Genomic DNA, 16,108 nt, shown 5'->3' with positions numbered 1-16,108 from the left:
CATATGGATGCCCAGTTTTCCTAGCACCATTTACTGAAAAGGCACGTTTACCCTCAATGTATGTTCTTGTTGCCTTTGTCAAAGATCAGTTGGCTGTAAGTAAGTGGATTGATTTCTGGGTTCTCTGTTCTGTTCCATTGGTCTCAGTACCTGTTTTTATGCCAGTACCATGCTGTTTTGGTCACTATAGATTTGTAATATAATTTGAAGTAAGGTAGTGTTATGCTTCCAGCTTTATTTATTTATTTTTTTGTTCAGGATTGCTCTGGCTATTTGGGGTCTTTTGTTGTTCATATGAATGTTAGGATTGTTTTTTCTGTTTCTGTGAAGAATGTCATTGGTATTTTGATAGGAATTGCATTGAATCTGTAGATCACTCTGGGTAGTATGGACATTTTCACAATTCTTCCAATCCAAGAGCATGGAATGTCTTTCCATATTTTTGTGTCTTCTTTAATTTCTTTCAGCAGTGATTTGTAGTTCTCATTGTAGAGATCTTTCACCTCCTTGGTTAAATTGATTCCTAGGTATTTTATTTTTTTGGTGACAATTATAAATGTGTATGCTTTCCTGATTTCTTTTTTTCCAGCAGTTTGTTTTTGGAGTATAAAAACGCTACTGATATTTGTGTATTGATTTTGTATCCTGGAACTTTACTGAAATCATTTATCAGCTCTAAGAGTTTTTTGGTAGAGTCTTAAGGTTTTTCTATATATAAGATTGTGTCATCTGCAAACAGGGACAGTTTGACTTCCTCTTTTCCAATCTGGATGCCCTTTGTTTTTCTCTTGCCTGACTGGTCTGGCTGGTACTTCTAATACCATGTTAAATAGAAGTGGTGAGAGTGGATATCCTTGTCTTGTTCCTGTTCTTCAGGGAAAAGCTTTCAGCTTTTCTCCATTCAGGATGATATTGGTGGTGGGTTAGTTGTATATGGTTTTTATTGTTCTGAGATACTTTCCTCCTGTACCTAATTTGCTGAAAGTCTTCATCATGAAAGGATGTTGAATTTTGTCAAATGCTTTTTCTTTGTCTATTAAGGTCATCATATGGTTTTTGTCCTTGATTTTATTGATGTGGTGTATCACATTTATTGAGTCGCATATGTTGAACCATCCTTACTCCCTGGGATGAATCCCACTTGATCACAGTGTATAATTTTTTTGATGTGTTGCCCTATTATGTTTGCTAATATTTTATTGAGGACTTTTGCATCTATGTTCATCAGAGATATTGGCCTGTAGTTTTATTTTCTTGTTGTGTCTTTGTCTGGCTTTGGTCAGGGTGATGCTGGCCTCATAGAATGAGTTTGGGAGAATGGCCTCTGTTTCTATCTTGTGGAATAGTTTGAAGAGAACTGGTATTAATTCCCCTTTAATGGTTTGGTAGAATTCAGCAGTAAAGCCATCTGGTCCTGGGCTTTTCTTTGTTAGAAGACAGGTGATTGCTACTTTACCTTGTTGCTTGTTATTGGCCTGTTCAGGTTTTCTATTTCTTCTTGGTTCAGCCTCGGTAGTTTGTATGTGTCCAGAAATTTATTCATTTCCTCCAGGTTTTCAAATTTATTGGCATTTCATTGTTTATAATGATCTCTAATGATTCTTTGTATTTCTGTGGTATCAGTTGTAATGTCTCCTTTTTCACTTCTGATTTTTGTTATTTGGGTCTTTTCTTTTTTTAGTTAGCCTAGCTAATGGTTTGTCTATTTTGGTTATCTTCTCAAAAAACCAACTTTTTGTTTCATTGGTCTTTTGTATCATTTTTAGGGTTTCTATTTCATTTAGTTCTGCTCCAATCTGAATTATTCCTTTCCATCTACTAATTTTGGGATTTGGGATTGGATTGGTCTTGTTTGTCTAGTTCTTTGAGGTGTAGCGTTAGGGTATTTATTTGGAATCTTTTTATCCTTTTGATGTAAGCATTTATTGCAATAAACTTCCCTCTTAGCACCACTTTTGCAGTATCTGACAGGTTTTGGTATGATGTGTCTTTATTTTTATTAGCTTCAAGATTTTTTTGATTTCCTATTTAATTTCTTCTTGGGCCCATAAGTTGTTCTGGAGTATGTTGTTTAATTTCTGTGTATTTGTATAGTTTCCAGAGTTTCACTTGTTATTGATTTCTAGTTTTAATCCACTGTGGTCTGAAAAGATAGCTGAAATGATTTCAGTTTTTAAAAATTTGTTGAGACTTAATTTGTGACCTAACATGTGGTCTGTCCTGGAGAATGTTCCATATGCTGATGAGAAGAATGTACACTCTGTAGTTGTTGGATGAAATATTTTGTAGATATCTGGTCCAATTGGTCTAAAGTGTAGCTTAAATTCTGTGTTTCTCTGTTGATCTGCTGCCTCAATGATCTGTTTAATGCTGAAAGAAGGGTTCCCAGGTCCATAACTATTATTGCCTTGGGGTTTATCTCTTTCTTTAGGTCTAATAGTGTTTGCTTTATATATCTGGGTGCTCCAGAGTTGGTTGCATATATATTTATGATTGATATGTCTTCTGTTGGATAGATCCATTTATCACTATTTAATGGCCTTCTTTGTCTCTTTTTATGGTTTTGGTTTAAAGTGTATTTTATCTGTTAAAGCAATAGCTAATCCTGCTCCTTTTTGGTTTCCATTTGCATGGTATGTCTTTTTCCATCCTTTCATTCTTAGCCTGTGTGTGTCTTTTCAGGTGAGGTGTGTCTCTTGAAGACAGCATATAGTTCAGTTTAGCTATTTAATCCAATCAGTCAATCTGTGTCTTTTGAGTAGAAAATTTAATCCACTTGTATTTAAGATTGTTATTGAAAGTTATTGTCTTACTCCTGGCATTTTATAAATTTTTGTTTGGATGTTTTAAGTATCTTTTTTTCCTTTCTTTTCCTTTTATTGTTTTTTTTTCATGTTTGTTGGTTTTTTGAGGTGGTAAGATATAGCTTCTTTGTCTTTCTTATTTGCATTTTTATTCTGCCAGTGGTTTTGTTCTTTCTTGAGTATTCACGGTAGTGATTGTCATTTTTCAGATTCCAGATGCATACTCTCTTGAGGATTTCTTGTAGCTCTGGTTGTGTGGTGGTGAACTCCCACAATTTTTTGTTTATCTGGGAAATACACTATTGCTTTCTCATTTCTGAAGGATATCCTTGGTGATTATAATATTCTTGGGTGGCAGTTTTTTTCTTTTAGTATATTGAATCACATTCCCTTCTGGCTTCTAGAGTTTCTGTTGAAATCTACTGTTGGTCTGATGGGGACTGCTGTATAGGTAACTTGATGCTTTTCTCTTGATGTTTTTAAGATTCTGTGTTTTTCTTTCCATTTTGCTTGTTTGACTGTAATGTTTCTTGGAGAGGACCTTTTTGGGTTGAATCTGTTTGCGCATCTTTGAGCCTTCTGTATCTGAAGGCTAATGTCTCTCCCTATACCTGGGAAGTTTTCCATTATTATTTCATTGAATAGGGTTTCAATGCCTTTTCCTTTCTCCTCTTCTGGAACACCCATGTTTCAGATGTTTGTTCACTTAAAGTTGTCTGTTATCTCTCTTAGATTTTCTTCATTTTTAAAATTCTTTTTTTCTTTTTTTGGTCTGCCTGGATTATTTCAAAAAGACTGTCTTCAAGATCAGAAATTCTTATCCTTGCTCTAACCTGCTGCCTAAACTCTTGGTTGTGTTTTTTATTTCATTGAGTGAATCTTTCAGTTCCAGGAGTTCTGTTACATTCTTTTCTACGGTATCTATCTCTGTACATTTCCTCCTTCATATCCTGGATAGTTTTTCTCATTTTTTTCTGTTGTCTAACTGAGTATTCTTGTATCTCATTGAATTTCCTTAAGGTTTTTGCTCAGAATTCTTGTTAAGTCATTTCAAGTATTACCTGCTCTATGGGGTCTGGTACTTGAGAATTATTGTATTCCTTTGGTGGTGTCATATTTTCTTTCTTTCTTTTTCTTCATACTTTTAGTATCTCTACATTGATGTCTGGTCATGTGGTAGAGCAGTTGCTTCTTCTGTTACTCTGGAGTGGGCTTTGGGGAGAGAAACTTTCTCCTGTAGATTTCCTTTGTATTGACCATTGAGTATGATGTTTTAATATTGGTTCCAGGTAGACACATTAGTGTAGGCTCTGTATGGGTACTTTGGCTGTATTCCATGTTGCAGTTGTGTGTGAGTGCCTAGGCACTGGGGCATTTAGTGATTCCTTGTTGAGGCTTGTGACACTGTGTTGGGCCATTGAGGATGTGGGTGAGCTCTTGAGTTTTTGGGAGAGGGGCCTGGGTGCCCTGCCACTCTTTGGTTGGGATGGGTTTGCTGGCACCCTGGCTAGTGCCCTTTGACCCTGATGGGTGCACTGAAGTATATTGGGACTCCTCAGTTTGAGTGGGCATCCTTGGGCAGTGTTTCTCTTTCTTCTTTCCTACAGGCAAAGACTCCTCCTGAGTCCTTGCTTACCCCAGTTGGGGGATGGGTTGGTGGTGGTTGGATATTTTCCTCCTTACTCTATTTTAGTATCCTGCTTTCTGCACTCTTGGGGTGTTCTGAGTGCACCTTTTCCTGGATCAAGGCAGTCAAGAGGGCTGCATATGTACCTCCCACCCCAAGGTGTGCTACAGTGTGTTGCAGCATATTTCCCCCTGTGGGTTGGCCACTGGGTCATGGGTCTGTGCTCATTAACCTCTTTCTCCAGGCTCTGCTGGTGACCCTCCTTGTGTCAACACAGTCAAGTGGTTGGTGGGTGTTTTAGTCTGTTTTGTGTTGCTATAACAGAAATACCTGAGACTGGGTAATTTATAAAGAACAGAGGTTTATTTGGCTTATGATTCTGGGACAGCTGCATCTGGCGTGGGCCTCACGCTGCTTCTACTCATGGTGGAAAGTGGCAGGCAGCTGGTGGGTACAAGCAGATCACATGGTGAGAGGAAGCAAGAGAGAAAGAGAAGGTGCCAGGATCTTTTTATGAAACGAGCTCTCATGGGAACTAATAGAGTGAGAACTCACTCATTAATCCCCCCTCCCCCAGGGAGAGCATTAATCCATTCATGAGGGATCCGCCCCTATGACTCAATTTCCAACACTGTCACATTGGGGAACAAATTTACACATGAGTTTTGGAGGGGACAACACATCCAAACTCCATCAGTGGGTAACATACATGATGGTGGTGGCTTCTGTCGTGATGGTGGGTTGCCCTTATGGCAGAAGTGGCTTTGGCAGTGGCAGTATGGACCACCACTATGGCAGCAGCAGGGGCTGCCTGAAGCTGCTGTGGTCCCTGGGGTATGCTTCTTGCTGCCTGCTGGTTAGGCATTTTTGCCAATCTGATGGGTATAAAATGGTATTTTATTGTTTTAATTTGTGTTTCTCTGACTACTAGTGAGGTTGAATACCTTATAATAATTATCATCCATCTGGGTTTCTTTTTTTGTAAACTTTGTTTTCACATTCACTGACCATTTTTCTGTCAAGTAATTTTCTTTTTCTGTTTGATTTATACATGATATATTTTATACTGAGCCCTGTTACGTCCCTGGAAGTGAAAACCTGACTTTTAGAAAGCCCCCACCCTTCGGTTTTGTTCCTCTAAGTTTTGTTCCTCTAAGTTTCTATCTCCCTAAGTCTCTGTTCCCACCTGCAGGCTGAGCAAGCTGTACCTAAAGTGTAACATTGTAACTGCTTCCCCCTCTAGCCCAAGGTTTCTGTCTGCCCATGTCTCTGTTTCCATGAACAGGCTGTATCCGGTGTGGAACACTGTGACCATTTTCCTAGGCTGGGCCAGATGCCAATCTTAAACCTATAAAAGAAGACACCAAACAGCCTCTCGGCGCTGACGCCATGTTTTGGCTCAGCCCAGCAGGTCCGCTGGCTCCTTGCTAATAAAATCTTCTTTTCTTCTTTTACCTGGCTAGTGTCTCCTTCCTCAGCGACCTTACAAACCCTAAAAATTTAAATGTCATGCACATTGTAAATGTTTTGTTCCTGGTATAGTTTGTCTTGTTTATTTATTTATTTGTTTATTTGGCAGTTGGCTGGTTACAGGAATCAAATCCTGGACCTTAGTTTTATCCATACCATGCTCTAGGGGCTGGCTGGTTAGCTCACTTGGGAGAGTGTGGAGCTGGTAACACCAATGTCATGGGTTTGGATCCCTGTACTAGCCAACTGCCAAAAAAAAAAGAATACCACACTCTAATCAGTTGAGCTAACCAGCCAGCCCTAGCTTGTCTTTTATCTTAATATCTAGTGTTCATTTTTATCATTCTTTTCTTTTATGGCTTATGTTTTATGCATCTTCACCAGAAATCCTGCAGTACCCAAAGATCCTAAAGATATTCTTCTCTCATTTCTTCTCCTAGTTTTAAAATTTTCCTTTTCAAATGTAGGTTTTTAGGCTATTCGTGACTTTTAAAAAGCTGTTTGAGGTATAACTTACATAAAGTAAAAGGCATCCACTTTAAGTGTACATTTCTGTGAGTTTTGACAAATGCACACACCTGTGTAATCATCATTAAATTATGCAATATTTCCATCACTCTAAAACTTCCCTTATGCCTCTTCCCAGTAAATCCCTACCCTTATCCTTCAGAGGAAACAACCATTTTGATTTTTTTGCAGCATATATTCATTTTTTCCCTTTCTAAAATTTCAAATAACTGTAATCATACAACAAGTACATTTTCGTGTAAGGCTTTTTTTTCCCCACTCAGCATAAGAATTTTGAGATTCATCCACATTGCTGTGTGTATCTGAAGTTTACTCCTAGTCATTGCTGAGTAGGATTCCATTCATTTCTTCTATTCATCAGTTGGTGGACATTGAGTTGTTTCCAGTTTTTGGCTCTTATGATGTGTAATGGTATCTCGTTGGGGCTTCAATTTTAATTTATTTGATGACTAATTATTTTGAACATCTTTTCATGCACTAATTGGACATTTAATATTTTCTTTGGTGAGTGTTTGTTCAAATCTTTTCCCCATTTAAAAAATTTGATTGCTGGTCTTTTACTTTAAAATTTTATTGTGTCATAAGGATTCTTTATATATTCTGGTCCTTTGTTACATATATATATTACAAATATTTTCTCGCATTCTGTGGTTTGCTTTTCCCTCTCTCTTAATGGAATCTTTCAAAAAGCATAAGTTTTAAAATCTTGACAAAACTTAGTTCACTTTTATTTGAATGATTTGTGTGTTGTGTTTTCTATCTAAAAATAATCTATGCCAACTCTGTCATCACAATGATTTTCAGTGTTTTATTCTACAAGTTTTATAGTTTTAGCTTTCACATTTAGGTTGAGGATTCAAATAGAGTTAACTTTTTGTAAATAAAGTGTTTTCCTCCCATCTGGATTTAAAAAAGTATATTTTTCTTTTTATCTATGGTTTTCAGCAATTTGATTTTGATGTGCCTTGATGTGCCTTGTGGTTTTCTTTGTGTTTAGTATTCCTGGAGTTTGTTGAGCTTTTCGATATGAGGGTTTATAGTTCTCATTAAATTTTGAAAAAATTCTGGACATTATTTCTTCAAATAATTTTCCATACCCCCTTTTGACTCTCCAATTACAAATATGTTCAATTGCTTGATGTCATTACTTAGATCACTGATCTTATTATTTTCAGTCTTTTTTCCTCTCTGTGCTTTACTTTGCATAGCTTTTATTGATGTTTTAAAGTTCAGTGATCTTTTCTTTTATAATATCTACATGGCTGTTAATCCTATTCAGTGAAAATTTCATTTCACATATTACATTTTTCTTCCTTGGAAGTTCCATTGGTTCTTTTTATATCTTTAATTTCTTTACTCATTTTCCTCATGTTTAAGCATGTGTCCATAGTTATAAAAGCTGCTTTAATGTCATAGTCTACTAATTTCACCATCTTTGTTGTTTCTGCATCTCTTTCTATGGACTGATTTTTCTGCCGGCTATAGGTCACATTTTCTTGTCTCTTGGTGTATCTAATTTTTGTTTGACTTAGTTTTGATGTTTTAGATCCTGGACATTGTAAATGTTACATCAGTGAATATCACGATTGTATTTTCTTCTCCAAAGAGTGCTGGACTTTGTTTTGGTAGAGAAACAAGTTACACGCCAACTTGCTTCATCCCTTTGAGTTCTGTTTTTAAGCTTTGTTAGGGCAGGTCCAGAGTAGCCTTTACTCCAGGGATACTTCAGATCTCTTACAAGGTTTGATCTATCTGGGGTCCCCACTGAATGCCCTGGGTGATCATTGAAGACTCTCCACTCTTTGTGGCCAGAGCTTGAGCATCTGCCGGTCTTATGTGTGCTCTGAGAACAGCTCTGTTTAAAACTCCCCAGTTGTTCTTTGTCCTGTCAAGTTCTCAGTAAAGACTCAAGGAGAGCCCTTCTCAGATTTCTGGAGCTCTTTTTCCACAGTTGCCTCATCTCTGGTACTCTGTCCCACACATTCCGGCCACCTCGGCCTCCTTGAACTCTGATCTCCAACTCTTCTTCATCGCAGGGAACCTTCTGTGCTCTGCTTGAGTTCTTCTTCCCTACTCCAGGGTTTGGGCTCAGTCACTTCTTTCCTTCTCTCAGATACCACAGTCATGTGTTGCCTCTTGTCTAATGCCTAAAATTAGAATTAGTTGGTTTGTAAATTTTGTCCAACTTCTAGCTGTTTATGGTGCATGAGTAATTCCAGATTCTGTTACTCCTTCATGGCCAGAAGCTTTACTTTTATGTTTTCCAAACTTTCTGAAACAAGTATACAGTAAATCCATTTTCGTAAATATGTATAAAATAAAAACTAGATTTTAAAGAAAAATGACATTTGCAGGCACTCACACACACCTACACACCAGGAGGAATGGTAATATTTCCAGGGCATGAGTTTGGATGTTGGGTGATGTCTGGTCCCACTTCTTCAGGCTTCAGACTCAGACCCCAGCCCACAATTCCTGGAACTCCACAAATCCACTCATGATCAGCCTCATTTCATGACATGCAAGTATGCATGTTTTGGAGGGAACATTTGTCTAGAATCAAGAAAAACAGGAAACTGAATCTCATCCCATTCCTGAGGTGGCGTGCTTCCAACTCTAGCCAAATTCTTCAATGGTGCCAAGGTCTCTTCTGGACACTAGAGGGCGCTCCGGCACCGAGAATGACACAGTCTTCCTCACCAGTTACATCAGTTTTAACCAGTTCTCTGAGATTGAGCATTGCTAGATCCTAGTTCTTTGGGTGCAGCCAGGGCTTGCACTGCCACGCACCCGGAGTGGCCTGGTCGTCCATCTTCAAAGTAGCAGACACATCACTTTCAAAGGCTAAATATCTCTCCTCTCCTATTCCCACTCTCAGCCTGTTCTCCCAAGATACTTCTTAGCATCAGAACTACCCCGTTTTTAATCCCCCTCTTAACCAGTGGTCACTGGGGAAGGAGCTCTGGGTCTCTTGGGGATTCCCCTTCGTGCTGAAACTTTCTGTAAGGCCCATATTATACGGATTTAAAAACAGAGAAATGGATTCCCCAACAATTTCATGTGCTACAAAGCTTCTCTGGGGGGACACCCGGGAGCTCTGAGAAATGACCCATTGGTCTATTCTGGGACAATTCCCTGTCCCTGCCTGGGTCCCACCTTCTTCATTTGTATGTTGAGGCAAGTGGGTATGACAATGCCCTCACTCATCTGGCAAGAATACCGAAGACAACAGTGACAGTGATGGGAACTGGAATTTTTTTCTATTCAAGGAGTTAGCTCTAGTTGGGCCTCTCCTATCTGCAAAGGCAATGTCTAGGAGAGGGTAAGGGAAAACATGGAATCTGTAAATTCAGCACAAGCATGGAGACAGTATATCTGGCATATAGCAGGGATTCGAATATTTATTGAAGGCATGAAAAATAGAAAGAAAAAATAATCACAATAACATGTTGAACTTTCAGAAGGAGAGAACAGAACTGTGGTTACTAGAGGTGGGAAAGGGGGAAGGGAAGGGGGATTCGTGAGAAATTGGTTAATGGACACAAAGAATGATTATATCTGGTAATGATGAATATGCTAATTATCCTGATTTGATCAGCACATATTGTACGCAAGTACCGATAGTCAACTTTGGACTCCAGAAGTATGTCTAATCAATTATGTTTCAACTTTTTTAAAAAAGGAAAAATGATGGAGTGGATAGATGTCAGAATAAGAAAACTAAGGGGCATCCATTCAAGCTTTAGATTAGAGCAAATAAAGGCTGAAAGGAGTGAAGAGACTTGCTCAGAATCACAGAGCTAGTTAGTGGCAGAGCCAGGACATGAATCCCAGAGTTCTAATTTCTGTTGTAGAGTTCTCACGACTCTAATATGCAGCACAAAGCCCTTGGATATTTCTGTCTCTGGGAGGCTGGCAGCAGGCAGGCGTAATTGCTGTCCTCATGATGAATCACTGCTGGTGCTGGATAGAAACCAGTACTTTTCCAGGGTGCCAGCATCTCTAGCTTATTGCTTGCTGAAGAATTGCTCTTTGCCACACATGCTGCCATTCTGCACCTTGGGGGTGCTGTTGTTTAACCAGTGGCGTATTCGCTCAGTTATTTTCCACTCCTGTCTTTGAGGGTACCCAGAAGTAGATTGGGGGCTGTTCAAACATTTTCAGGTGTGACTGAGCTTGGCTGCTAACACCTCCTGGGCTTTACCCCACAGTAACAGGCCACTGGTCCCTCAGGAACCTTCTCAGATCACATAAAACATTGAGTCAAGCATTTGGGAATCATGCACTCTTTTGAGAATTGGAAAATTGCACATAAGCACAAAACGTGGCACACCGTTCAGGGGTGCACTGCTGCCAAGCACATGGTAGGCCATGGATTAAGAAACCTTGCTTTTCTTGGACCCTTTTTTCCTGAGAAAATGTGAATGTATAAACAGTGTTCAGAACACTTGATACACACAGAGGAATGAGGAATGAGTGTATTTTGGGGAAACAACATTTCTCCTGGGGGACAGAGTGGGATTGGGGGGTGGGGTAGAGGATTTCCAGTGCCCGCAAGGAAGTCTTTTCTCAGAGGTGCCTTCTGTCTTTTGTGGAGAGCATCTGGGACATACAGCTCAGCAAGTCGTGACTGGGTCATTATATTCTTGTCGGCACAGATGATTCAGTCGATGTATAAGCAAGCACAATTACATTTCATACGACTTTTAAATCAGCTCATTTCCAAGTCGGAAAATTCTTCCAGAAAGTCTGATCACCACCCCCACAGGGCTACAACCTGTTCTACGGGCTTCACCTGTTAAGATGATTTGACTTGTTTGCAAAGCATTTTCAGAGAGCAGGGGGGACGATCCTCCCACCACCCTATAATTAAAGCGCTGGGGGCAGGCCGGGGTGGGGGCAGAGCGTTAGCTGGAGTTCTCGGTCCTATTCAGTGAGCGGCTGTAATTCACATGGCCCTGGGCAATGCCTCGGACAGAACATTCTGTGCACAAATGAAGGAAATCTTTTCTTTTAAAACTTCTTATTGTGGCAACTTTGCTGTAAGGCTTCATCTGATAAGTGTATTTAAAATGAAAGCTCACCTGTTTCCTTCTTTAATTCCTCCAACTTTCTGTGTTTCTATAATGAAGCAAACCCTGCTTGGTCTAAAAGTGTGTGTGTGTGTGTGTGTGTGTGTGTGTGTGTGTGTGTGTGTGAATCTCAAAGGACTCTGAAGTTGGAATGTTCATGCCCTCAGCACAGCTCCACAGACTCTACCTAATCATTTAGCTTCTTGAGCCTTCGGCTGCCCTGTGATATTGAGAAGTGCAGTGTCTTCATCGCTTTTGTTAAAACTTCATCACTCTTTGAATCCCCACAATGCCTGAAGTAGGTCGGTAAGCTCCTGGGCTTTTGATAAATGACAATTTCAGTCTGCGACACTTGGGTGGAAATATTCCAGCTTCCAGAGGGCTCCCGCTTTCCCTGGCCTATTAAATGGAGCCAAGCTCACCTGCATGTTTTGCTACAGAAGCCCCAGACTCTGTGGCAGTTCAAACCTTCAGTTTTGGTGTTCACTTAATCCACAAGCTGCTCATCCTGTTCCCTGCTCTTCTCCAGCCCTTGCCCTGCGTCACCATTCTCTCCTTACCTAAAGGGGAGCCTGTCTGGGCCAGGGGCCTTTCATGATACTTCTTTGTGTTTCTCATCCCAGCACAGGGTCTGGAACATGCCGCAGACTTGCCACGTATGGATTAGGCAGAGAACTGAAGGGACCATAATTGACTTGCTTGGACTCCCTGCCTGGGTGACTGTGATCACATCGCTTCCCCTCTTGGGAGCTTGGTTATCTCACTTGCACAAGAAGGGACTGAACTGGATGACCTCTGAAATACTGTTTTTAGAAGAGGGTTTTCTACTTCTAAGAATATTTAGTATCTTTGTACACATTTGTTTACTTATTCATTTATTACTTTCTTCTTTCCTTTCTAGTACAAAGGAAGCTGAACAACAACAAAAAATCCCCAAGCAAACAAACCAACCCCTAAAAACCATCTTACCTCCATTTTAGAACAGTTGTTTTTTTCCATCTTATCATCTGTTCAGTATTTTTTTTTTTTCCTTTTTGTCTTTTTCCGTGACCGGCAACGGATCGCAACCCTCAGTGTCGCCCCCGTACCGGACCAGGGACCGGCAACGGGATTGCAACCCTCGGCGCTGCTCCCGCACCTCGCTCAGCCAGTGAGCGGGAACCGGTCTGTATGTGGGATCCGAACCCTCGGCGGGAGCGCCACCATGCTCCCAAGCGGCGCACTACAGCAGTGCGCCACCGGGCCGGCCCCTGTTCAGTATTTTAAAGATAACAAATGGATAAGTTAGTTTGTCATACTCTGTGCTCCTGTTTCTGGACTGAGCACTTGATTGACAACACTCCTCTCCATCACACCAACCTCATTCTTTTCCTGACATATTAACTGACCCCTGTGTCCACATGACTGTGAATTTACCAAGGGTTTAGACAGTGAGGTGCATCTGAAAACATAGTGGGCCCCATTATCTTAATAACAAGTATGACAGGTTCAGAATCTGGTTTTTTTTTTTTTTGTCTGAAGGAAGTGGAGGTAATCCCCCCCCCCCACCAACATATATCGAGCCAGGGAAGTCTGCTAGCACACACATCCCCCCATGATACATTCATAGTTAAAAATACTGCAAATCAGTTAATAAAAATGAGACATCTAGCATTTACTCTGCACTAGGCACTGTTTCAAGTGCTTTGTGTACATTAATTCATTTAATTCTCATAGTAACTTAGGAGGTTGGTATCCACTTTCCAGATGAGCCAACTGGGATGAGAGAGGTTATGTAACTTGCCTGGAATCACTCACCTAGTAAGTGGTGAAGCCAGGATTGGAACCCACACAGTATGGCTTCAGAATCTGTCCTCTGAAGTACCTGCTGAGGAGTACTGCTCTGGGGCAGCCTTCTCTGGATGGCCATGGAGAGAGAGCAAATGCATAGTGTTAGGCAAAAAGAAGCAAATTACTCTATATTGTGTACAGTAGGATTTCAGCTGGGTAGGGAAAACGGGCTGTATCATACCCATGCATGGACAGCATCTAGAATGACACTGAAGGCAATGCTAACCATGGTTCCTTCAGGGAAGGGGCAACACAACTGGGGATGGATGAGGAGGAAGGTTTTTATGTTTCACCTTACACCGTTCTGGACTTCACATTGTTCCCATGAGATTTTAAAAATTACATTGAACATTTAAAAACTTTCTAGGAAGAAAAATGCCTTAGCCTCTGAATTCAAAAATAGAGGTCAATTTTAATCAGAGAAGCAGAGTGGGGTAGTAGAAAGAACAGCAAGAGCTTGGAGCTCTTCCAATATATGGGTTTCCCATGCCTGCTGTAACAAATTACCACAGATTGGGTGACTTAAAACAACAGGAATTGATTCTCTCACAGTTCTGGAGGCCAGAAGTCCAAAAACAAGGTGTCGGCTGAGCCGCACTACCTCTGAACACCCAAGGGGAGGATTCGTCCTTGCCTCTTCCAGCTACTGGTGCTTACGGCAATCTTTAGCATTTGTGACTTGCAGCTGCATCTCTCCAATCTTTGTGTCTATCTTCACATGGCCTTTCTCCCTGTGTGTCTCTGTGTCTTCACATGGCCTTTTTATAAGGACATTGGGCATTGAATTTAGGGCCCAACCTAATCCAGCATTACCTCATTTTAATGTAAATAATTCCATCTGCAAAGATCTTATTTCCAGATGGACATGAATTTGGGGGGGATACTATTAGTATACGTCAGATTAGGCTGCTATAACAATACCACAGACTGGTTGGCTTAGACAATAGAAATTTATTTTCTCACAATTCTGAGGGCTGGAAAGCCCAAGATTAAGGTGCTAGCAGGGTTGATGTCTGATGAGGGTTCTCTTCCTGGTTTGTAGCTGCCTTTTCACTGCGTGCTCAAATGGCCTTTCCTCTGTTCATGACCAGAGAGAGAGAGAGAGAAATCTGGTGTCTCTTCATTTTCTTATAAGGACACCAATAGGTCCTATCTCCAATAGAGTTACATGGGGGATTGGGGCTTCAACATGAATTTTGGGGGAACATAATTAGATCCCAACACTATTCAACTTGGTACTAGCTGTGTGGTCTTGGGTAAATTACTTAACCTCCCTGGGTGTCAGTTTTCACATCAGTAAAGTGGAAACAGCATTCCCTGTCTCAGAGAGTCACCGTGAAGATTACCCATGATAACATACATGAACCCCTTACCACAGAGCTCGGAACACAGTAGGTTCTCAAGCCACGAAATTCCCTCTGCTCTCTAAGCTCATCTTCCATGGGATTGGTCAGAGCCCTACCAGCAGTTTGCTAAAACCGCTTTCCTGTTGCTGGCCTCATGTGGCCTCCAAAATGTGAGAGATTAAATTTCTGTTATTTCAAGACACTGAGTTTGTGGAACTTTTTTACAGCAGCCATGTGGCATTAATACATCCTTTTGGATATTTTCCTATGAAGGTCAAATGCACTGGACACAAACATGGGCCAATAGTATGTATTTTGAACAACATGCCCATCCCTACCTTGCTATTCCTTTCTTTGGTTTCCTGTCACCAGTGAGAGTCTGCCCCCTTTTGTTCTGCTAACATGGTCAACCCCTGTGTTGCTCAAGACTACAACGTTGCACCTTGGTCATTAAAGCATGCCTAAAACTACTACCACGACCAATGCCCAGGAGCATTCCTAGGTTGGAGGCCAGGCTAAAGTCCTGATGTGGCAGCTAGTGAGTTACCTTGAAGAGGTGCAAAGGAAGTAAACCTGGCTGGAGGGGGACGTATGGTCCATCCCTGACAGTTTGTTACAACAGCCAACATTTAGTGAGAGACAACTTTTTCCCCCATTTTATTTGTGTCTATTTTTGTGGGGTACAGTGTGTTGTTTCAATACATGCATATCCTACACAGTGATTCACTTAGTTCACCCCTAATCTTCCCACACCCCCCCCCACCCCTTTCAACCTCTGGTAACCATTATTCTACTCTCTCTCTTTTTTTAAAATTATTTTTTTATTTTTTTATTATACATACATGTGGGGTACAATGTTGATTTTCAATAATTGTGTAGAATGTGTGATGGTTAGATCAGTATAGTTAGCTTATTCATCATTACAATATGCAATCATTCTTTGTCTCCATTGACCAATTCCTCATTAACCCACTTCCCCCTCCCCCTCCCCCTTTCTACCTCTAGTTTTCTAAAAGTTCAGTGTATTACTGTGATTGTTGTTTCTCATTCTCTCTGTCTCTCTTTATTGTTCATTTGTTTATTTATGGATTCAGTTCCTGGTTGACTGAGAACATGTGGTATTTCTCTTTCTGTACCTGGGTTGTTTCACTTAGAATAATTTTCTCCAGGCTCATCCATGTTGCTGCAAATGGTAGAATTTCATTCTTTTTTATGGCTGAATAGTATTCCATTGTGTGTATATACCACAATTTCCTTGTCTAGTCATCCATTGATGGACATTTAGGTTGGTTCCATCACCTGGCTATTGTAAATACAGTTGCAGTAAACAACGGAGTGCAGGTATCCCTTCGACCTGATGTATTCCAATCCTCTGGATGTATCACCAGGAGTGGGATGGCTGGATCAGGATTGAGGACTGGGCAATGACTT

The sequence above is a fragment of the Galeopterus variegatus genome, unplaced genomic scaffold (genome assembly GCF_000696425.1).
Source record: "Galeopterus variegatus unplaced genomic scaffold, G_variegatus-3.0.2 Scaffold7653, whole genome shotgun sequence".
NCBI classification, from domain to species: Eukaryota; Metazoa; Chordata; class Mammalia; order Dermoptera; family Cynocephalidae; genus Galeopterus; species Galeopterus variegatus.
The sequence above is the reverse complement of the archived record's forward strand: the minus strand, read 5'-3'. Positions refer to the sequence as shown.